The sequence below is a fragment of the Halichoerus grypus genome, chromosome 2, assembly GCF_964656455.1.
Source record: "Halichoerus grypus chromosome 2, mHalGry1.hap1.1, whole genome shotgun sequence".
Taxonomy (NCBI): Eukaryota; Metazoa; Chordata; class Mammalia; order Carnivora; family Phocidae; genus Halichoerus; species Halichoerus grypus.
Genome location: NC_135713.1, coordinates 198741570 through 198764476, shown reverse-complemented (window position 1 = coordinate 198764476; position 22907 = coordinate 198741570). Strand labels below are relative to the sequence as shown.

The following is a 22907-nucleotide window of genomic DNA, read 5'->3' as shown; positions in this document are numbered from 1 at the left end:
GCAGAACTGTGAGCTGTGAGAGTTGGTTCCTTTCAAACTCTATATGTTTTTTCAGGTGGTTTTCTTGAGCCTCTGTATCCATAGGCACTTCAAGTGGTAATTTAATCTCCACTAGTCTCTTCACAGGTTTTGAAAGTATTTAATATGAATCAAAACATGACTTTAAGTGAGATTGATATTTGAACACTTATAACCAAAATAGATGGAGTTTATGGATACATAAGTCCTTCTCTCAAGTAACTGTAGCTTTTATTATCTTCAAACCATCTGAGCCAAAGCCTTTGTTATTTTGAATTCTTACCAGCTCCCTGTGAGGAAGACACTTGTTAACTGGAACCAAAGCTCACTTGGTCGGTAGACTAAACATGAATAATCATCATCATTATGTCTCGGGCACTGTGCCTAGTACTTAACATGCGCGCATCATCTTACTTAATCCTTATAGTAATCTAATTATGTAGGATAATTTTTTAAAGGTGAAAATAAAAATAAGTAAATCATGACCCTAATACAAATATGAGATGAACACATCCAAGATTTTATTTAACTTATTATTTAATGAGGAAACCAATACATGTTATAACTGATTCAAGGGAGAATTCAAAGAATTACAGAGCAATTAGGAATGCTGAAATGAATTTGCAAATGAACCTAAAACATGTTCATATCCAAAGGCAATGGTCAATTGCATTTCAGTGGACCCAATCTGCACATCTTTAGGCAAGAATCTGTTTGAATCACTACCAGTTACAAAATAGCTCATAGACAATGAAAGGTAGCGATAACCCAGCAGGATATTCTGAAGAGGACACTTAGTACTCTGTCCATTTCCCAGTCTTTCGCAGCCACTGTGTTTTCCTGACAGTATTATTCCAACTTTGAGATTTTAGAACTCAATACATAGGCATAAAAGATCAGCTTAATATAAGTAAGATCTTCAATTTTTGGAAAACAGAAGGTGATGTTTAAATAAAGCAAATAATCGCTGAATAATAGATCTGGAATCCAACATTGAAGATCAAACTTGATATTTTATCCATGAAAGAATCTGTAGTTAAATAATTTGCCAAAACCATAAAGCTGGTTGTTGACAGGCTAGGAGAACAGAGAAACTGCGATTTACCTAGAGTATTACTAAAATAAACAAAAACAAAAATGAAACACCTTGTGTGTTAAAAGTGCCTTTAAATATATTATGTTTAATGAATTACCCCTCTATGATAAAAATAAATTGAAGCAAACATCAGTCAGGAGAATTCCCTAAGATTATATAGTTCAGGATAAGATCAGAGTCTATGTTAGTTTCAGAAAACCTATTTTCTCCCATCAGAGCAAATGTGGTGGACTCACATTCCCTAATTACACAAATGGTATATTCATTTAAAAATTACAAATATGTTCTCTAACTGTAAGGTTTCACTGAGCTGATTATTATTTCTTTGATTCAATATATCTGCAAAGAGACATTCTCTAAAAAGACTCATCAACTGACATTCTCTTTTTAATTAAGTCAAAGTATTCCCTTGCCTTAAGGATACATTATCAAAGAGGTTACTTCAATTACAGACTTGAACACTAATTTAGTAAATTAAGGATGTGCCTGACATTTAATCCAACAGATAGCTAAACTGAGCGCTACAATATTTAAATTAAAAATCAAGTCCTGTTCAGATTTGATTCATGTATATAAAAACAAAACAATTTGCTAGAATTTTTCTTAGTTCCTTAGGCTTCTGAAATGTAAATACAGGTTTTGACAGTTTAGCAAGTGGGAAAGTCCTGGAAACCCACTGATCTGCTTATTCTGATTGACATGATCAATATAACAAAAAGTAAACAGATACCATAACTTACTGTTTTGGGAAATAAGCAAAGGCTCCTGAGGATGGACTGAGTCCACAAAGCTCTATTCTTTGGACTTATCCAATCTATGTCTCTTCCTCTATTCCAAGACCATTCACTTTGACTTTGACAAAGCATTTCTTTTTTGTTCGAAGTAGCGACTGATCAGTCAACATTACTACTGGAGAGAGATTAACCATGAAATGATCTAAAGCCTGGACTACATCTGGCGAACAAGGAGGAGTATTGCAATCTCCCGTGGGAACAGAGATTGTCATCCTGCACTAATACATGCTTGGCTTAAAACTCACTTGTACTGGAAAGGGCATAGGCTTTTTGAGGTACATCTTGCTTTTGAAAAAATTTAAAAAAATGTAGGAGGGACCACTATGAAATCTTTTCACCGTACTTGTAGTTTTGATTGACCTTCCTTCCAGTGCCATATTGAATTTTAGATACTACAATTTGAAGATTTCATTGAAACTTTTGTGTCTGTAAAAAACTATCAGGGAGGAAGACTTTCCTCTGCCCTATGGTCCTTCTATCTGGACTTAGAATCAAACTGACATGAAGCAGACTAGCAGGAGAAAATCAAATGTAATGGGCATATCTGTGGGGAATCCACACAGACTGGAAATTCCAAAGAATGAGGCAACATGAAGCTTATCTAAGCTAAGGAGAGGGGTAGGGTCAAGGAAACAAAGGGGAGGTAGGCCATTAACAGGAAGGAGAAAGGCAACTGTAAAAAACAGAGTTGCCCTATTATGCCGTTAAGTTTCTTAGGTAAAGGGGAGTCTCTGTTAATAGTTCTCTTCCTGGGACAGGCTCTCCTTTCTGATGCAAACTTCAGCAGAGAGCTTTTCCTGCATCTGCTGGGTTTTGATTACTTTTAACTCAAAATAATCTTTATACCAAAGTGACCCACCTTGGGGCAGCCTGCTCTTGGCCTCTACACTATCATTAAAATTGGAAACAGGGATTTGAGAATATAGAATGCCAAGGTTAAGTGAAACTGGGATTTAATCTTGAGAAGAGAAAAATGACTTTTAAGTCTTGAGTTAGTGATTCAGTAAACACAGAGGCCTCCCGGTGTATGGTTGCTAAGAATCACACAACTTCTGTTGTCCCAAAGCTTTTCTACATCATTGTTGCAGTAACTGAAGAGAAGGTGCCTCCTGGTAGATCCAAATTTGTCTTTTAATAGCTGTGAGAACTTGGACCAGCCACTAAACTGCCCTGTTTCCTAGTTTCCTCTTTTGTAAAATGGGGATAATAATGCTCACTACTTCCTGGAATGATTATAAAGTTTAAAGATGTTAATATTTGTAACATGTTTAGGATGGAGTCTAGAACTTACAGACATCATATAAATATTTGTAAATTAAATACATAACACAAACAAATAAACCCCATAATCCTGGATAAGATTGGAATCCATCGGAGGCTAGAACCTAGTAAGGGAGTTGGGAAGAGCTGTGGGACAGAAGTTATAAGTCATGCCCAGGTGACCTGAATCTTGTGTATACTCCTGGCCTCTACTCGTGAATTCACAAGCTGGACACCCATCGTTGTGAAAAATCAGGCCTTCTAAGTCATGGCATTGAAAATTCAGGATCTTTACACTTTTCTATTTTAAAAATTTTTTTTCAGCTTTATTAGTAAAGAGACGAGATAACAGGTGGAGAAAAGGAACCCTTGTGCACTATTGGTGAGAACGTAAGTTGGTGCAGCCACTGTGGAAAACAGTATGGAGGTTCCTCAAAAAGGTAAAAATAGAACTATGCTATGATTCAGCCATCCCACTTCTGGGACATCCATGTGAGAACACGGATGGACCTTTCCTCTTTTCTATTTACACTCTCCCTTGGTGATCCCATCCAGTCTTGTGGCTATCAGAATTTGCTAAGTTCTGAATTTATATCATGTCTGAATCTATATCCTGAGTTCCAGATACGTACTTAACACCTGCAATGTGATTATTTAATAATAAACATTAGTAATGTGAGTGGAGATATTAACAGCTTATTATTTTGCTCATTATAATTTATATTATTATGCAATTTTATCTTATTCATAAAATTTGCATACTTAAAATATTTTTATTTTGTAAAGCACATGATTACATATATAAGTATGCTTATATTATTTATATTATACATTTTGATTTATTTCTGTTAATGTTATTTATTATTAATAAAAGCGGGGAGTGGACAATGAGAACTGTATCATACACAAGCCTTTTTTAACAGAGTAGCAACACTACTGAATACACATGCCATAACTGCAACTGCATTATGGACCGAAAGGCTGTGTCCCCTTCAATTCGTATATTGAAATCCTAACCTCCAATGTGGTGATATTAGGAGGTGGGGCCTTTGGGAGGTGATGAGGTCATGAAGGTGGAGGTCCCGTGAATGGGATTAGTGCCCTTATAAAAGAGACAGCAGGGAGCTCTCTCACCCCATCAGCCAAGTGAGAAACAGAGAAAATGGCCCTCTGTGAACCAGGATGCAGGCTCTCACCAGACACTGAATCTGCTGGTGCCTTGATCTCAGACTTCCCAGACTCAGAAACTGTCACAAATGTGTGTTGCTTAACCAACCTAGTCTATGGTATTTTTGTTATAGCAGCCTGAACAGGCTAAAACACACATACATCTTTTACATATTCCTAAAGTGACCAAAAAAAAAATGAATATATTGATTAGTATGACCTCAAACTATAGCCTTGCTGTAGAACAAAAAAATTAAAAAGCAGAAGTATGTAATGATTACCTATTAATTAACTCAGTTTAGTATCGGTCCAAGGCTGGGTGGGAAATGTGAGCTGGAAGAGGATGGTGAGTAAGACACAAGAATCAAAGGTAGTTTTGAACATGTATCATATGACCTCACTGATATGAGGAATTCTTAATCTCAGGAAACAAACAGGGTTGCTGGAGTGTAGGGTGGGGTGGGAGGGGTGGCTGGGTGATAGACACTGGGGAGGGTATGTGCTATGGTGAGCGCTGTGAATTGTGCAAGACTGTTGAATCACAGATCTGTACCTCTGAAACAAATAATGCAATATATGTTAAGGAAAAAAAAAAAAAGAAGAAGATAGCAGGAGGGGAAGAATGAAGGGGGGGAAATCGGAGGGGGAGACAGACCATGAGAGACGATGGACTCTGAGAAACAAATGAGGGTTCTAGAGGGGAGGGGGGTGGGAGGATGGGTTAGCCTGGTGATGGGATTGAGGAGGGCACGTTCTGCATGGAGCACTGGGTGTTATGCACAAGCAATGAATCATGGAACACTACATCAAAAACTAATGATGTAATGTATGGTGATTAACATAACAATAAAAAAGGTAGCTTTGAGGTTCCTCATGGGTGGGAATGCTGTGAAGAGAGATAAAGATCACAAAGTGGTAGGACATTTCCCAGGAGGTGATGATTTCTGCTTGAGAGGTCAAAACAATCAGAGGAAGATGGCCAGCAAGCATCTGGCCATGCATTACTGTATTTGGAAGACGTGTCCCCCTTTATCCAAGGAGGACACGTTCCAACAACCCCAGCAGATGCCTGAAACGGTGGATAGGACTGAACCCTATATATACTATGTTGTTTTCTATACATACCTACCTATGATAAAGTTTAATTTATAATTTAGGCACAGTAAGAGATTAACAATAATAACTAATAACAAAATAGAACAATTTTAACCCTATACAGTAACAAAAGTTATGTGAATATGGTCTCTCAAAATATCTTTTTGGACTGTACTTACTCTTCTTATGATGTTGTGAAATGATAAAATGCTAGCACTGTGATGACATGAAGTGAGCTGCCTGGTGACACAGTTAGGTTACTATTGACCTGACAATGTATCAAAGTGAGGATCATCTGCTTCTGGACCATGGTTGACTGTGGGTCAACTGAAACCACAGATAGGATGACCCTATTTGGGCTGGGTCTTAAAGTTAAGAGATTTGTTGGGCGCCTGGGTAGCTCAATCAGTTGAGCACCCACCTCTTGATTTCGGCTCAGGTCATGATCTCAGGGTCCTGGGATCGAGCCCCATGTCAGGCTCTGCACTCAGTGGGGAGTCTGCTTGAGGATTCTCTCTCTCTCTCTCAAATAAATGAATAAATAAATCTTTTTTTTTTTAAAGTTAACAGATTTGTGATTTGTCTTTATTGAGGTGATACTAAGGCCATGCAAATAGATGAAATAGCCAAGGAGAATGTTAAGAAAAACAAATTTTTTTCAGAATGTAATTGTTATTCTGTGCGTAAGTGTAACTTCATTCATTTCTGAAATAGTGTTGCTTATAACTGTTTTTGAAAGTGCAGAAGCCAAGGGGTGCCTGGATATGGCTCAGTCGGTTGAGAGCCTGACTCTTAATTTCAGCTCAGGTCATGATGTCAGGGTCATGAGATTGAGCCCTGCATCGGGCTCCATGCTGGGTGTTTGAGATACTTTTGCCCTCTCCCTCTGTCCCTCCCCCCCATCCCCTACTTGCACGCTTGCTCTCTCTCAAAAAAAAAAAAAAAAAAAAAAGTGCAAAAGCCGAAAGAGGTTATCACCATGGCATGTTCAGGCTTGAGGTCACCGATACAATTTAAAAACAACAACAACAACAAAACACATTTTGGTGAATACTTAAACCAGGCTCTGACAATTATGCCAGTTTCACTTTCCTTCTCTCTACTTGGAGCTTCTTTTGCATTGGTTCCCCTTTAGTTTGTGACTTGCTTGATTTTTTAGCTCATGAATTTCTTGTTGTACCTGCCTTGGATTTCTAACACTGTTCTGGTTTACCTGGATGCCAACCTGGAAATCAAGTGGGATTTTGCTTTTATAACTCAGTTCACGGTTTTACTCAGGTGATGATATGCCCTCCTTGCCGGTGTGTGTTTTCCTAGCCTAAAATGGTAAATAATATAATGACTATTTCTAAGCATTCATTTAGAGCTACATTCCAGTTACCTCTCCCCACTCCAAACCCCTACCCTGATACCGCACAAAGGATGGGTTCCTGGAAGTTGAATTACTGGGTCAAGGGTTATACACATTGCTATGGACTGAGTTGTGTCCCCCTAAAATTCATAAACTGAAGCTCTTACCCCAATGTCATGGTATCTGGAGATAAGACTTTTAGGAAGTAATTAAAGTTATATGATGTCATAAGAGTAGGGTCTAATCTCATAGGACTATGGCCTTTTAAGAAAAGGAGGTGAGAGCAACCCCTCTCTCATTATCTCTCTGTGGGGAGAGCACACAGAGAGATGACAGCCCTCTACAAGCCAGGAAGAGAGCTCTCCCCAGAAACCCAACCATGCTAATGCCTTGGCCTCGGACTGCCAGCCTCCAGGACTGTGAGAAATAAATTTCCCTTCTTTAAGTCCCCCAGTCTGTGGTATTTTGTTATGGCAGCCTGAGCTAATACAAACATTTTAGAAGTTTTTGATATAGGGACACCTGGGTGGCTCAATCGTTAAGCATCTGCCTTTGGCTCAGGTCATGATTTCAGGGTCCTGGGATTGAGCCCCGCATCGGGCTCCCTGCTCAGAGGGAAGCCCGCTTCTCCCTCTCCCACTCCCCCTGCTTGTGTTCCCTCTCTCACCATGTCTCTCTCTGTCAAATAAATAAATAAAATCTTTAAAAAAAGAAGTTATTGATACATATTGATAAATTACTTTTTAGAAAGGTGTTACCAAAATACCCCTTATTACCCTTGTACCCTCAGCAGTACATTCAAATTTTTTACACCTAACTTTATTCTTTTAATATAGAGAGATATCCTTTCAAAATGTTTTGAAGCTCATTCTTTTAAAGGGTTATTTCATCCAAATAGACTTAGCTTCCATGGCATTGCCTCATGGATATTTTGAAGTTCTCAGTGTTAGTAATATTTCACAGAGATAAAAACATCTGCTCGGGAATCCCAAAACAAAGCAAACAAACACATAAGAAAAAAATTTAACATTTTCCATCATTTTATCATCTCCATTTTTATATTTATGGAAAGGAAAAGCTAAGAACTAAGAACTTGACATGGTTTCAAGGCCATGTATTAATAGAATTGACAAAGACCTATCATATAGGCTCTCTTCATTTTAAAGCCCTCACCTATTTTGCAAAAAAAAAAAAAATGCCATTTTTGTAAGAAAAGAATAATACAGAAAGATTGCTATAGAAACAGAAAAAAATATACTCTCCTTCAGTAAATTTTTATCATGCTTTGAAATAAAGTGCTTACTAGCAGAACACCCTCTCTTCCCCATTTGGCACCCTAAACTGTTATGCTTCACGTACAATAATTTTCTCTCCTTCAGCTTGCAATAGAAATCGGTGACTTAAGAGGTAGAATGGAATTAAGAACTAAATTCCACTTTCCCATCTACTTTCATGCTGAGAACATAGTGCTGCTCTGTCCACAGAATGCAAATATTTATAGCCCAAAATAATGTACCATTAAATAGTAGCGGAAATTTGCCCACGACTGCCACTAGTGATTCTCTTGACGATAAATTCATGATGCCCTGACTTTATGCCTGAGTCTGACTCACTTTTCCATTCTTACTCCATTCTTAACTCACCTGTTCCATTCAGGATTACTTTACAGCACACAGTGCACTCTTCTCCTAACTTTGTCCTGAGTTGGCACCAAGTGAGTGGAGATGAAAATATCTTTCACGTCAGTCTGTCTTGCCTCATAACATTCTCAAGCTGTTTTCCCCATTTTAGCATTTCAAGGGCAGTTCTGCCTTCCTGGGTCCTCTTGAGGTTGAATGGATTTCCACGGAAGAGGGGCCTGCAGAGTTGATAATCAAAGCAGAGAGAAAATTAAATTCACCTATACTGACCAAGTGGGCAAAAGAGGGCAATTCACTGTCAAATCAAGGATGTTTCCAAAGTCCATCTTCACGGACTTTTGTTTTATGGAAAACCCGGCCAGAAATGCCCTCAACCCAGAAAGGTTTTCTTATGGGCTTTCAGTTTGCATCTTAATGTTATTTTTATAGCATCTGTGTTGGTTTTCATCTACCATAAATAGAAAACAAAACCAAACCAAACCAACAACCACTGAGTTGAGGAATTGGAAAGATAATTTGAGCAGAGTGATGAGTAGGTAGGGTATGGAATAAAAATGCCAGTTCTTCATATAGAAAAATGTTCTATTTCAGAAAAGAAAAAAAAAACCTTCTGGTTCTAAAAAGAAAAGTCATTTCAGTGATTCTTGTTTTGTTCAATTCAGAAGTACAGGTATAGCAATTCTAATTTCTTAAATGCCTAATGCTCTTTAAGTTGAATGGAAAAGATGTAATTTAGTGTGTATAATTTACTTCAAATGAAATCAGGTTCAAATTTAATTCTTCCTCTGTGCTCATTGTAGTGTGGAAAATGCCAGATTTTTAATAATCTTTCTAAAAAATGATGTTTCCTTATATTAGGATCTAATACAATTGGAAAATAATATTCGTGTAGCTTCAGTGAAGACTTTAAGAAAAGGGTTGTGTCTGGGGCGCCTGGGTGGTTCAGTTGTTAAGCATCTGCCTCCGGCTCAGGTCACGGTCCTTAGGGTCCTGGGATTGAGCCCCGCATCGGGCTCCCTGCTCAGCGGGAGGCCTGCTTCTCCCTCCCCCACTCCCCCTGCTTGTGTTCCCTCTCTCGCTGTGTCTCTCTCTGTCAAATAAATTAATTAATTAAAAAAAAAAAGAAAAAGAAAGAAAAGGGTTGTGTCTAATTCAAAGAACATTTTGATTCCTATAGAAAATCAGGTGGTGTTTCCTCGTCTTTCTGTTGACATGTATACCTCTGATGGATGAGGTAGCCCAGAGGAGCTACCGAAATTCCACGTCACGACACTGCAGCTAGGATCTAGAGAATGAAGTTTATCAGTTTCCCCCACAGAAAAGTGAACTTGCTTTAGTCACATGCTAACATGCCATAAACTAGTAACTCGCAGCTTTATCAAGCCTGCCTAAAATGATAGACAAATTTCAGACCTATTAGATGGTATCAAGCCCTCAGCTAAAAGAAAAATAATAACCATATTGTGTGATTACTCTGTGCCAAGCTGTATTTAGGTGGGTCATTTATCACATCATTTAATTATTATACCAGCCCTATGAAATCGTTACTATTAATATTTCCATTTAACAGATGAAGAAACTGAGACTGAGAGATGTTAATTTATTTCGCCAAGACCACACAGCCAGTATGTGTTGGATCTGTGATGTATATTGTGTGTTCGTGTGTGAGAGAGAGAGAAAGAGAGAGAGAGAGAGATCTACCTCTTGAAAGATACTTAACTCTTGCCTCTGGTCCTGCACAAAGTCCTCTAGGCAACACACAGTATTCTCATGATAGAGGAGTTGGAATATAAGGTTTCTGTGATTACCATATTACTAAGTGGTATAGTGTCTTATAAACAAACGGGACACAAATAAATTTTTAGCATTCCCTATAAAGCAGCACAAGGTATAAATTTGATATTTTGAAACCAGGACATTCTTTTTTTAAGATTTTATTTATTTATTTATTTATTTGAGAGAGAGAATACAAGCAGGGTAGGGAGGGGCAGAAAGAGAGGGAGAAGCAGGCTCCATGCTGAGTGGGGAACCTCATTTGGGCCTCAATCCCAGGACCCTGGGATCATGACCTGAGCCCAAGGCAGACACTTAACCAACTGAGCCACCGAGGTGCCCCCAAACCAGGACATTCTTAAGATTTCATCATGCTTGATTTTTTTTTAAGATTTACTTATTTTTTAGAGAGAGAGAGAACATGAGCGGGAGGGTCAGAGGGAGAGGGAGAAGCAGACTCTGCACTGAGCGCAGAGCCCCATGTGGGCTTGAGATCAGGACCTGAGCCAAGAGTCAGATGCTTAACCGGACTGCACCACTCAGGTGCTCCTCATCATGCTTGATTTTTTAACTGGCACATGGTCTTGGTTTCCCTAATGTTGCTGTGAATATAGAGTCCTGGGCTTCTTATTGTCTTTGAACTGTTTTGCAACTCCGGAAGTTGCAGAAATGTTAGACTAATGCAGATGATTCTTGTCTCTAGAAGTGCAAATGAATTTTGTCCAGAGGAATGCAAATGATCATCACCCTGTGGATATAGACCAATTTTGCATCCATAAGTAAATTTATTTCAGCATTCCTGATTGTGTGTGTGTGTGTGTGTTTGCTTAATTCCCCTTTGAACCACCTGGAACCTGTGACAGATTCCCCCATTATATAGTGAGTTAAATAAAATCTTTGACATGTGCTCATTTTGTATTTGTATATGACTCATGATTTTACCATTAAAAAAATGTTTCCCCTTTAACTTTTCCTTTTTATTCTCTCCTTCCATTTTAGCATCTATTACAGGGACCAAATCTAGCCCAGATCCTGTTTTTGTATGGCCCACTAGCTAAGAGTGATGTTTACATTTTTAGTGACTTCTTTAAAAAAAGAAAAAGAATATTTTGTGGCATGTGAAAATTGTACAAAATTCAGACGTCAGTGCAATAAATAAAGTTTGATTGGGATGCAGTCATGCTCCTTAGTTTTCACGTTGTCTATGGCTTTCTTCCTGCTACAACAGCAGAGCTGAGCAATGGCTATGGACACCAGGTCTGGTCTCTTCACCCTTCACCTCCTTCCTTCTCTTCTACATATGTTAACTCCTTCCTAGATCCCCCCTCACTGGACTCCCACTGACTGAAAGCATTCTGAAATCACCTTAGTTCTCTGAGTATAACAGAACGCCGGTGAACCCCCTTAGGACTGGAGGGGTCCTGGGGTTGCCACCAGCAAGTGCTCTCTTGTCCCCTTGCTGTTCTCTCTTCCAAAGAGCTACCTGTGCTTCACCAATCTTCTGTTGGCCAAACGCATGCTGCCTACCCTCTGCCTCCCCACCAATCTAACCCTGTATATTAACAAACACTGTATTCAATTATCATTATTGTATTTTGAATTCTATCAATTAAAAATTGTGGAAATTGGTTTTCTCTCGTTATGCGTATATATTTATTTATATTTATATACATATGCACACATATATACATATACATATGATCTTAAATTTTGCCTCTTGACCTGCAAAGCCTAAAATACATATCTTTAGCCCTTTCTAGAAAAGTCTGTCTGCCTTGTTCTATGGTGCTATTCTAGCCCCTGCGATATAACAGGGACCAACAAAGAAGTAGTTCCTGTCCCAGTGGAGTGTATATTCTTACAAGGAAGAGTGAAACTAAGCAAATTAATAATGATACAGTTGACCCTTGAACAATACAAGGTTAGGGTGCTGAACCCCTCTGCAGTCAAAAATCCACATATAACTTTTGACTCCCCCAACATTTAACTAATAGCCTACTGTTGACCTAAAGCCTTACCTATAACATGAACAGTCAATTAACACATAGTTTGTATGTTGTATTTGTTACACACTGTATTGTTATATGAAGTAAGCTAGAAAAATAAATAATAAAGTAAGTTAGAGAAAAGAAAATATTATTAAGAAAGTCATAAGGAACAGAAAACACACTTACGGTACTATGCTTTTTTTATCGAAAAAAAAACAGCATATATGCAGATTTGTGCAGTTCAAACCCATGTTGTTCAACTGAGTATGCTTAGGAGAGTATTTTGTTCTTAGATAATAGGCATCATAGTGTTTAGGGGGAAAGGGCTATAATGTATGCTACTTACTCTCAAATGGTTCAGACAATAAAAACAATGTGTGTGAGGGGAAAGGGTGTTAACTCAAGAATTCTGTGTCCAGCTAAATTGTGATTCATGCGTCAAGGCAACAATATTGGATTATAAACATCCAACTTGTTAAGAGACTAGATCTTAATTATTTCTACCACAAAAAATAAATGGTCATTATGTGAAGAGAAATAGGTGCTCACTAACACTGCAATGGGACCCATTCTGCGATGTTTCAGTATATCAAATCAACATACTATACACCTTATACTTAATGCAATGTTCTATGCCAAATGTATTTCAATTTTTTAAAAAAGTTTCTCAGATGATCCTGATGCCCAGCTAGATTTAGGATCTACTGACGTCATACTCTGTTTTACAGTTGTATACATGGATTTCTCCTTCACTGCAGTTCAAGTTTCTTAAGCACAGGAACTATGTTTTTCAATATTGCTTCCTCTTGTGGAGTGCATTGCACATATCACAGTAAGAACTCAGTGGCCATTTGTAGAATTCAGTTGCATAATGCCTGAAAGTTCTTGCCAATTAGAGGTATATCATTATACCTTCTTTTCTGTGTAGTAGCTAAACTTTATGATTTTGATGCAATTGTGGATATTGTAAATAGTCTTATTTGAGCTAGTAGTATACAAATTAACTTTTCTCTTAGTAAAATGATTAAGCGTAAGAGCACCCACTGAAAAAAAGCACTAAAAGAAAATAAAGTTGTTGAAAGCTCTGGGAATTGGTAGTGATTTTTAAAGCTTAGAAAACCTGGATCAAGGAAGGCAAATATGTGGCTCATATTCTTTCTTCTCATTTCCAGTGGCTCTTAGGAGACCTTGCTATAAATGAAAGCACTCTTTTTTCACTTAAGTGAGGCTTGGCTTATAATCCTTCTTTTCTTTTTCTTTTTTTTTAATTTTTAAAAGTAATCTCTATGCCTAACGTGGGGCTTGAACTCACAACCCCGAAATCACGACCCCGAAATCATGTGCTGCACGCTCTACCAACTGAGCCAGCCAGATGCCCCTAGAACCCTTCTTAACCTGAATTCCACACAGCCACTAACAAATTACGTGGAGAGGCATGTGAATAAAAAATTGGCTATCCATTCTTGAAATAAAGGAAAAGGTAATCAATTTTTTTAATATGTAACTTCTTAAGTTCTTTTAGTACTTTCCTCCTTCCACTTGAGTGATTATTTTTCTTCCTCTTTCTCCCCCTTCTTTGCTTATGAGTTATATGTTTATCTCTACTTTTGAGTGGTATGTCAGCGGGAAATTACCTTGGTGCAATGATAGCCACCAAGTCCACTACCAAGGGGCTGACCAGAAAGGCTGACAAACCAAATTAAGATGCTGCAATCACACTGTTTGTTGAATCCGTTTAAAGCATCGGGCAAGAAGCAAGGGGGAGGAGATGTAGGAGATTAACAGTGTAGTTTGGAAAGGGTATAACTGAGAGGGAAGGACCACATTACCTGAATCTTGTGTTATGAAATGTTCATATGTTCCACCTCCCATTTTTCCACATCAGCTTTCCCCGTTAACGTTGTGGCTATGAGGACCAGAGTTGAGAGTGAGGTAAGAAGACTCAGCAGTCGAAGGTACCTAGAGCCAATTCATATTTTCTCTACCAGACCCAAGGACTGGTATGCCGGGCCACCGTTGTAACTCAGCACCCATGACTTGCTGAGCTCTGATGGATTTTATCTAACTGGCTTGAACAGAGGACACATGGGGCCAAAGGGGCTTCCTCATGAGTATCTGGTGCCTCATGGGTCTCATGAATATTTAGTGCTTATGTGGTGGCATTGGTAATAACTGTAGCCTCCTCTCAAAAAAACTCCCAGAATTTAAAAACACAAAATGTTTCAAACCTACTTCTTTCATGTGAGTGTTTTCATTTTCTTGGTTAGAATGTATTATTATTATAGTCAATGCTTATCTAGTTTCCCCCAACCTTTGAGACATTTTCTTTACTCAGTCCTTCTTCTTGCCCATCGCTTTGTCCTTTTGGATCCAGGCTTCGTCCTTTTGTTTGTTTATAAGAGTTTATTTATTTATTTGACAGAGAGAGAGAGAGAGAGAGAGCACAAGCAGGGGCAGCAGGAGAGGGAGAAGCAGGCTCCCCACTGAGCAGGGAGCCTGATGTGGGGTCTGAGCCAAAGGCAGATGCTTAACTGAGCCACCCAGGTGCCCCAACACTTCATCCTCTTGGATTCAACTTTTTTCTCACTGAACTACGTCTGTTAGTAGCCTCCGTCTGTAAATGGTAAACTCTATTGATTTTTTTTTCTGAAACTGTCTTTTTTCATCCTCACTTTGAACGATAGTTTAGCTGAGAATAGAATTTCCTAAGCACTTTAAAATTTTTATTTCAATCTTATTTTACAATGAGTTGTTGGATTTTTTTTTTTGGTCATTCTAGAGACTTTGTAGATGTTCTTTCTTTGTTTCTTACTTTTCTTTTCTTTTCCTGTTATGGTTTTCCTCTTGTTTTTGGTGTTCTTCAATTTTAAATAGAAGTTTCTGGATACAGTATTGACTTCTTGAAAATTTATCCTGTTGAGGACTCATTGTATTATTCCATGGGTCATGCCTTCTTTCTTTCTGAGAAATTCTTTGCCATTTTCTCTTTGAATAGTGCCTTTTCTCCATTATCTCTTTTCTCTCTTTTTGGAACTTCTATTAAATGTGCATTGGACCTTCTTATTCTATTCTCCACCTCTCTCTGTCTCTCTCTCTCTTTTTTAAGATTTATTTATTTATTTTAGAGAGAGAGAGAGAGAGAGCACAAGCAAGAGGGGCAGAGGGAGAAGGAGAGAGAATCTCAAGCCAATTCCACACTGAGTGCAGAGCCCAACATGGGGCCCCATCTTACGATCACGAGATTGGAACCACGAGATCTTGACCTGAGCTGAAACCAAGAGTCAGATGCTCAAATGACTGAGCCACCCAGGCATCCCTATTCGCTGTATCTCTTAACTTCACCTTCATATTCACCATTTTGTTTTAATCCTCTGTGCTGTACTATGGGTAATATTCTCAGGTTTATTTTCCAGTTGAATAATCATCTCTTCTGCTGTTTCTAGCCCATCTGTTAAACCCATCTGTTGAGTGTTTTATTTTCAATAGAATATAAGGTCTATGATAGTAGGGAATTTGTATATCTCATTCACCATTTTAACTCCAGCACCTCAAAGAATGCTGGAACTTTGTGAATGTTCAGTAAATATTTATTGAAAGAGCTAATGAATTAATGAAGTCCAATTTTTTTTCAAATATTTCTTTTTTTCAAATATTTCTATTTTTTTAATCTTATCTTGTTATTTCATTTTATTTTTATTTTACATTCTTTTTATGTTTTTAATCATTTTATTCTTTTATAGTCATGTTAAGGTTGTTAATTATTAACAGAAGTCTTTTGGGCACAGATTTTTTTTTCAATTTGGTGTATCCGCAGATACACCAAATTGAAAAAAGGATAAAAGGGTACAACGGATTGTTCCCTTTTGTACAAGATGTGCTCATTTTATTGAGAACTCATCTTCAGTGAAGGTAGTTTATTCTGTGGGATTCTTTTGTGCCCTGAGTTGTGCAAGTGTCCTTACTACACATTTTTATATTTGCTTCTCTAGGGGTTTGGCAGTTTCTCTATTTCTAAGCTTGGGCTTCTGTTTTCAAATACTAATGTAAAACTGGATTTCCATAGACTAGTACTTTCCATTTTCATGGGAACTGTGACCCCCCCCCCACCTCTATCCAACCTAGGCTACTGGGTAGAAGATAAGTTTCTTGGCAATTTCCTTAGGCTTCAAAAAGTGACAACGTCTTTAGGGTCCCAATTTATGCAGGAATTTTAGTTCCAGCCACGTTAAGTGGCTCTAGGGCCTCACCTCTTGGTCCTGCAGGAGGTTAAAACCTTAACTCTTGGTTCTGATTACTATGACTTTGAATTTCTTCTTCATTTTTGGTATCTGAAGTTTTCACTCTCTCAGTTTTGAACTCAGCTTTATAGTTTAAAATAGTTATATTCTATACATTATTTCTATAAATTTAGAGGTGGTGTGAGTCTCATGCCATGGCTGTGATTTCTAGTTGGAAAGATGATTTGGTTCCCCCGATCTTGCTAATGAATTTCATTCAAATTATCCAAGAGACTATCACTAAGACTCATCATCTCATTTTTGATTCTTAGAGTTTTTGGCAACAATCTTATAGAGACTATCATTCAAATCAACTCAATAAATAATATGGTGCTAAATGCTTCAGGACAAAAGGCAAACATTATGTAGCAGGGAGATTATGAAAGGTTCATAAATAACTGCGAAGCAGAACGTCTTTAAGTGCTACAGAGATGCATATAGCTTTAGAATAATGTGTGCTACATTTGTTATTAAAATACAAAGCTTTTTAAGAGAATGAAAAAAGAACTGAAAAAAGGCATTTTCTAGTGGTAGTAACAGAAAAAATGTCACGGTAGAGGGGGTAGTTGAAAGGTGTCTTGAAGAATGAGTGGGATTTCTAAAGGTAATAATAATGGAGGGGGAAATATTTGAAGAGAGAGAGTGGCTCTTCAAAATTGGGGGAAAATCATAAGCTTGGATTAGGTGATGGGACTGTGGAGGGCATATATAGGGAATAAATAGTCCAATTTGACAGGTTAGGATGCTGGAATGACAGTATTATTAGAAAGTAGAAACTAAAAAAATATTTTAAAAATAAAAAAATTTTAAAAGAAAGTGAAAATAAAAGAAATGGAAATAAAGCATGGATGGGGATGGGGATGGATGTACAGGTAATTAAATTTTAAATTTCTTAGCGTCCCATTTATCCAAAAGGAAAGGAAGATGTTGGGTTTATTTTTTAAGGATACATTTAAGAACCAGGACCACTTAAAATTTAGTTTGGGCAGTTTCTTCTTCCCCACCTCCCAATCTTCTGATTGGTTAATTTCTGGAGTTCCCAGAAGGGAGAGAAACTGAATCAGCATGATTGTCTCTCAGGCATACGTGCGTCATCTAGTGGCCACCGCTGGTAATTACAGGAAATCACAATTCTATAGAAACATTTGTTTATTTTTCACTTGTTATTTATACTATGATTAGCTAATAAAAGTGGGCCAAGTTCTGACTGGATAAGGAAATAAAGTGATCTAAAATAGTATTGCTTGGCCATTGGATTAAGATAATGTGGAATCAGATACAAATGGATTAGACACCAAGGGCTTATTCAGAATAAAACGTGAAAATTTCGCATCGGAGACTTGACATCAAATTGTATTTTGGAATGAAACTTAAAGCAGGATCTATCTCAGTTTGTAGAGAGAGCTGAGAATAAGAAAGTCAATGTCAGTGAGGAAGAGGCAGGTTACAGTACTCTCCCAGAGTTTTCTGTCCTTCTCCTTTGCCTAAACCCTATTAAGGTTCAGACCCTAATATGACTTTCTGTGAACAATGTTCCTTCACCTCTCAGGTCTGTATCAGGTGAATCACTTACCTCCTCCTACTGACGACTATGCCCAGGTTGCTACCGACCATATTATACTGTCACACCCATTTTTATCGATAGCCCTCCTTACAATTTAAACTCCTTAACAGCTTGTACTATGTCCATTTCATTTTCTCTTCTCTCCCTGATGCTTAGGAGAGAACCTGACATATAATAGACATTCCAACAAATACAACTTACAGAATGAATGGACAGATGAATGAAGAGAATAACCGTGGTGGGAATCTGTAAGGGACAAATATTGAGAGTTAATATTGGTAAAATTTAAATGAAAAAAAATTTTAGGACTATTACTAGTAGAAAAAAACTTTTTTTTTTTCATTGTATGTCATTTCCCTCCATGATGTCCATTTATTTGTAATCTACGGTGCTTTATAACTTTCAGAATATTTCTCTCTGCCTTGGTGGGGGAAACATAGTAGTTCATAGCTCACATTGTCATTATAGAGATTAAATAAAAGACTACAAGCCATATACAACAGCATGGAGCACTTTTATGTGCTTAATAGTTGGCTTTTATGATTTCACTCACCTCCTCTCAAAAACTCCTTGAAGCAACCCAGAGACTCAAAGATGGTAGATATTTTCTATCCTATTTTCCAAGTTGGAAAACTAGTGATCATACAGACTAACGATGCATCTCTGATTATGGAGTCACATGAGTTATTAAGTTTATGAATCCACAATATCTAAGTAATAATTCATTGCCCTTCCTATTGCATTACGTTGCTTACGTAGACGGAGAGAAGAAAAGAAAGGACATTTGGATGCTAAATAATAAAAGGGCTATAAGGCAGAGAATGAAACCAAGTTGTAAGAGGTGTATTATTTTTCTATTGCTGCTGTAACAAGTAACCACAACCTTAGTGACTTAAACAACACACATTTATTATCTGACAGTTCTGTGGGTGAGAACACATGATTCGCTCTGCGATAAAAATCAAGGCGTTGGAAGGGCTGCATTTCTTTCTGGAGGTTCTCAGGGAGAGTGTTGCCTTGCTTTTTCCAGCTTCTAGAGGCCACCTGCATTCTTTCATCCAGCCTCAAAGCCAGTGGTGGTGGGTTGAGTCCTCACTTTGCATCACTCTGACCTATCCCTCTGTTCCCCTCTTCTACTTTCAGAGACCCTTGTGATTACACTGGGTCCACCTGGATAATCCAGGATAATCTTCCTATTTTTAAGTTCAGCTGATTAGCAAACCTAATCTTCTTTTTCCATGTGAAGTAACATATTCCCAGGTTCCAGGGATCAGGATGTGGACACCTTTGGGTGGATTGCAGGCCGTATTCTGCCTATTCCAAAGGGATAGTTAATTCTAAGGGGAATACTGGGAAAGGGATCCCCCAAGGACGAAAGGAAGGCGCAGGTGCTTGTGGGCACAATGTTTTCAAATGGAAATGTTAGAGGTACCTCTGCAAGCTATTGGACATATATTATTAACTCACATTGATTTTGGCAGACAAGAAAACCTCTTGATGATTTTCACATGGCTAAACCAGAAGCCTCTTTTGTACTTCCTTTGTGCTTTTTTCAATTTAAAGCAATGTAGGGACTTTCATATATTCCTGTTAAATTTTATCTTTATATTTTAGCACAGAGTTCAAGTTGTTAATATAATTTTGTTTCCTGGTCCTGTCTTCAGAACAGAACTTTGGCAACAATATCCAACTTACTTCGAGTTTACCTAATTATAATTATATGAAGCCATTATTTTGCAGTCTCATCCACAAATATCATGAAACACTGGATTAAATGCTTTGCTGAAATTAATTTCTGTCATGACTATACAATTCTCATTTTAACTCAAAGATCAAATAAAAAAGAAGTACAGTATGACTTATCTTTAGTTAGTCTGGTTCTTAGTGACCACCCTCTTCTAAATGTTTGCAAAGTATATTTAACTATGAATTCTGGAATTTTACTTTTCTGTTCTAAAGCTTTTAGTGTCTATCTTTAAACCAGTTTTCGAAAGCAGGTGATCTGTCGTCTTGTTTTCATTTTTTACAGTTTCTCTGAACTTACCAGTCATGGGTCTTAGGTTACCTGTAAATAGCTGTGGGATGTAATTTGTGCCTGGAAACATGAACTTATTTGAAACAGATAGGTGCTTGATCATTATCCCCTCACCGCTCTTGAGTTTCACTTCTTTCTCTACGTAGTTTCAGCTTTACCCCCTTAAATTCCATTTTCCTTACTGAAGAAAAAACACACAGATCGAGTCAACTCTCCTTTTTAGCCTTTACGTTATTCTCTTCGGTAAATTGATAATTTTGTGTTTATAAAAACCTAGGCAGGCATAATTATTTCTCTGTGCCCTCTATCATACTCTATGCTGGTTAAGCCCATCTTCCCAGCTTTTCCTCTGGAAGGTACCAGGTAACTCCAGCCCTCAATGTTTTCTCTACGGCACTTTATAGTTTATACCACATCGTTTAACGGTGGAACAGGTATCACCTTCCATTTGATGCTCCTTAATTATTTATTTTGTTGTCTCTCAGAATAATTGTTGATTTCTTTGCAAAGTTGAGGTTCTTGCTAAGCAAGAATACCAGGTGCTCGATAGATACTGTGGGTTAGAGTTTTTTAAAATATCAAATTTGGCTAGATATTCTTCACATATTAATCTCCTTGACTAATTTTCCTGTAATAAAAGCCAAACAAACTAAAATTACCTTTAGAAGTCGTTCTCATCTCCAACCTTCCACCAGTTATTAATTAATTATTTCTTTAAGCTAGTTAATAACAATCTCAGCCACATTTGAGATGGCAGTTTAGAATTCTATTGCTGAAGACGCAAGATTCCCTTTCTACTTTGTCAGTCAAGTCTGTGTTTCTTTATTTGTCTGGCCTTATTCTAGAAAAAGATTCTAATTTGAAACTCTTCTAAATTATACCTAATTTAAACCCTGAATTTAGAAACCACATCCTTTCTCTTAGCACTTTTTTTAGCTTGGAGAAAGTAAATGTTTAAAAACAAGGAATTATAAGGAGTGCTTAATAGTAATAATTTAAAAATGGTATATGTATTTTTCAATGCATTGATAATCATTCAAAATAAGGTTGTGATGCGACACCGGGAAAAGGGTAGCAAGCTTAATTTTCTTTTCTACATTAAATACTGTCGAAATTCTGGTTCACCATTTATTTTGTTCAGCTAGGCAACTTGTTAAATCTCAGTCTATGACTTCTATGATCTATGTATTCCCATGTGATTTATTTGTCTAAAAATCTGTTAATGAGATATGGGGATTTGGGTTGCCGTCATGACAACCACACAGTATGGCTTGTTTGCTATTTCCTAGATACAGAAGCTCGGAAAGGAACATCTTTCCTGCAGATGCTTATTTAGTACTGGGACCTGGTAACTATGGAAATTTAGATTGAGATTATGTGGCTAAATTGTTTACAAAGTACACAAAAACTGATAACTAGCTGGCTCAAAGAGACAGTAAAATATGTTATGGTCAATATATTTTTTTGTGAGGAGAGTTTCGGAGAGCTGGGTTTTGGTCTTGAAACAAGAGTAGAAGCACCAGCAGACAGAATGAATGACGGAGAACCTTATAAAAATAAGAAGCTCAGGAAACAAATGCCTCCTTTAGTGACAGAAAAGATGAGGAGACTTCTGAAGTTAGAGCAGGTTGAGACTACTAGTGAAAAGTACAATTGCAGAGTTGAGATGAATATGTGTTTCAGTAACACGTTTTTACCAAGTTTATTTATCTTTGACCTCCATCGACATACTTGCCCACAAACCCTAGATCATTAGGAATTCATTCTTCTGAAATTGTAACTAACATGTCTTAGATATTTCAAAAGAGAAAAAATACATGGTTGAATAGTTTTTATTATCTGCCTTCTTCAGTTTTCCTGCATAGTTTCTAGGACATTCTATTTGCACTCCCACTGCCAGATTTTTAATCATCATGGACTCTGCTAAACCTCTTTAAATTTCTCATTTAATCCATATTGGGTAGGAGAAATAAAACACGATTCCTTGATATATATATATATATATTTTTTTTTCTTGGTAGTATTTAGCTGTGACGGTTGGAGAGATTTGGTTTAAATCTGAAAAGCAGAAAAACAAAGATATGTAAAAATACATGGTGTACACAGGATTAACAGAATTTTTAAAAAGTCTTTAAATAGTTAAATTCCCCAAAGTAAAGAACTGTGCAAGAAATATGACCGTACAGAAATCTGGAGAGGAAAACCTAACGCTAGTGTTGAGCTTTTCTTTCCTTTACAGTAACTTTTGACTACCATTTAGGGCACTTTGGGCAATAAAACTCAAAACATCGGTTTATATTTTTAGCAAAAATAAGTGCGGGTTTAGAATCTCCCACAGATGCCTGTGTGTCAGGCCATTTGGAAAACTCAGGATCCGCCACATTCCCAGACTCTCCTGAGGACACTTTAGAAATTAAAGCACCCTCAGTGTCCAGATGTCTCAGGTCGGTGTCTGATGGGGGAGCGAGGCAGCAGTTAGGAGAGAATGAGGACACTGCAACCCAGACACTGCAGCGGGGAAGACAAGGGGCAGCGGAGTGAATCGAAATGCAGTCCTGGGAGAGTGCCACTCAAAAGCCGGAAAACAGACAAGAAAGGGTTCCTAAAACTAGGAGCCACCGGGAAGGCTGATGGGAGGGCTGCAGGTCAAGGTCAAACGCTAGGAGGCGGCAGCGTTTGGACTCAAACGCGAGCCCCTGACTTCAGGCCCGTTGTTTTGCCTGTGCCTCGAGGGAGAGCATGCCGACGTCTCCGCAGACCGTACGGATCCCAAGCTCACTCCAGGGGCCGAGCCAGAAACACTCAAGCTCTGAGGCTGGGCGCGCGGGAGCGCGCGCGCATGCCCGGGC

General features: G+C 37.9%; 1 protein-coding gene across 2 annotated transcripts in view; it reads left to right on the top strand.

Annotated features, from left to right (window-relative positions):
• The window catches only part of ABCA5 (ATP binding cassette subfamily A member 5), a 126435-nt gene that overhangs the window by 27827 nt on the left and 75701 nt on the right, over nucleotides 1-22907 (top strand). The window contains exon 2 of one of the 2 annotated variants that reach the window (XM_078066012.1): nucleotides 3493-3608. The exons of the other annotated variant lie outside the window; for it this stretch is intronic. The gene's annotated coding sequence lies outside the window, so the exon portion shown is untranslated. The remainder of the gene's footprint in view (nucleotides 1-3492; nucleotides 3609-22907) is intronic. 2 annotated transcript variants of the gene reach the window in all.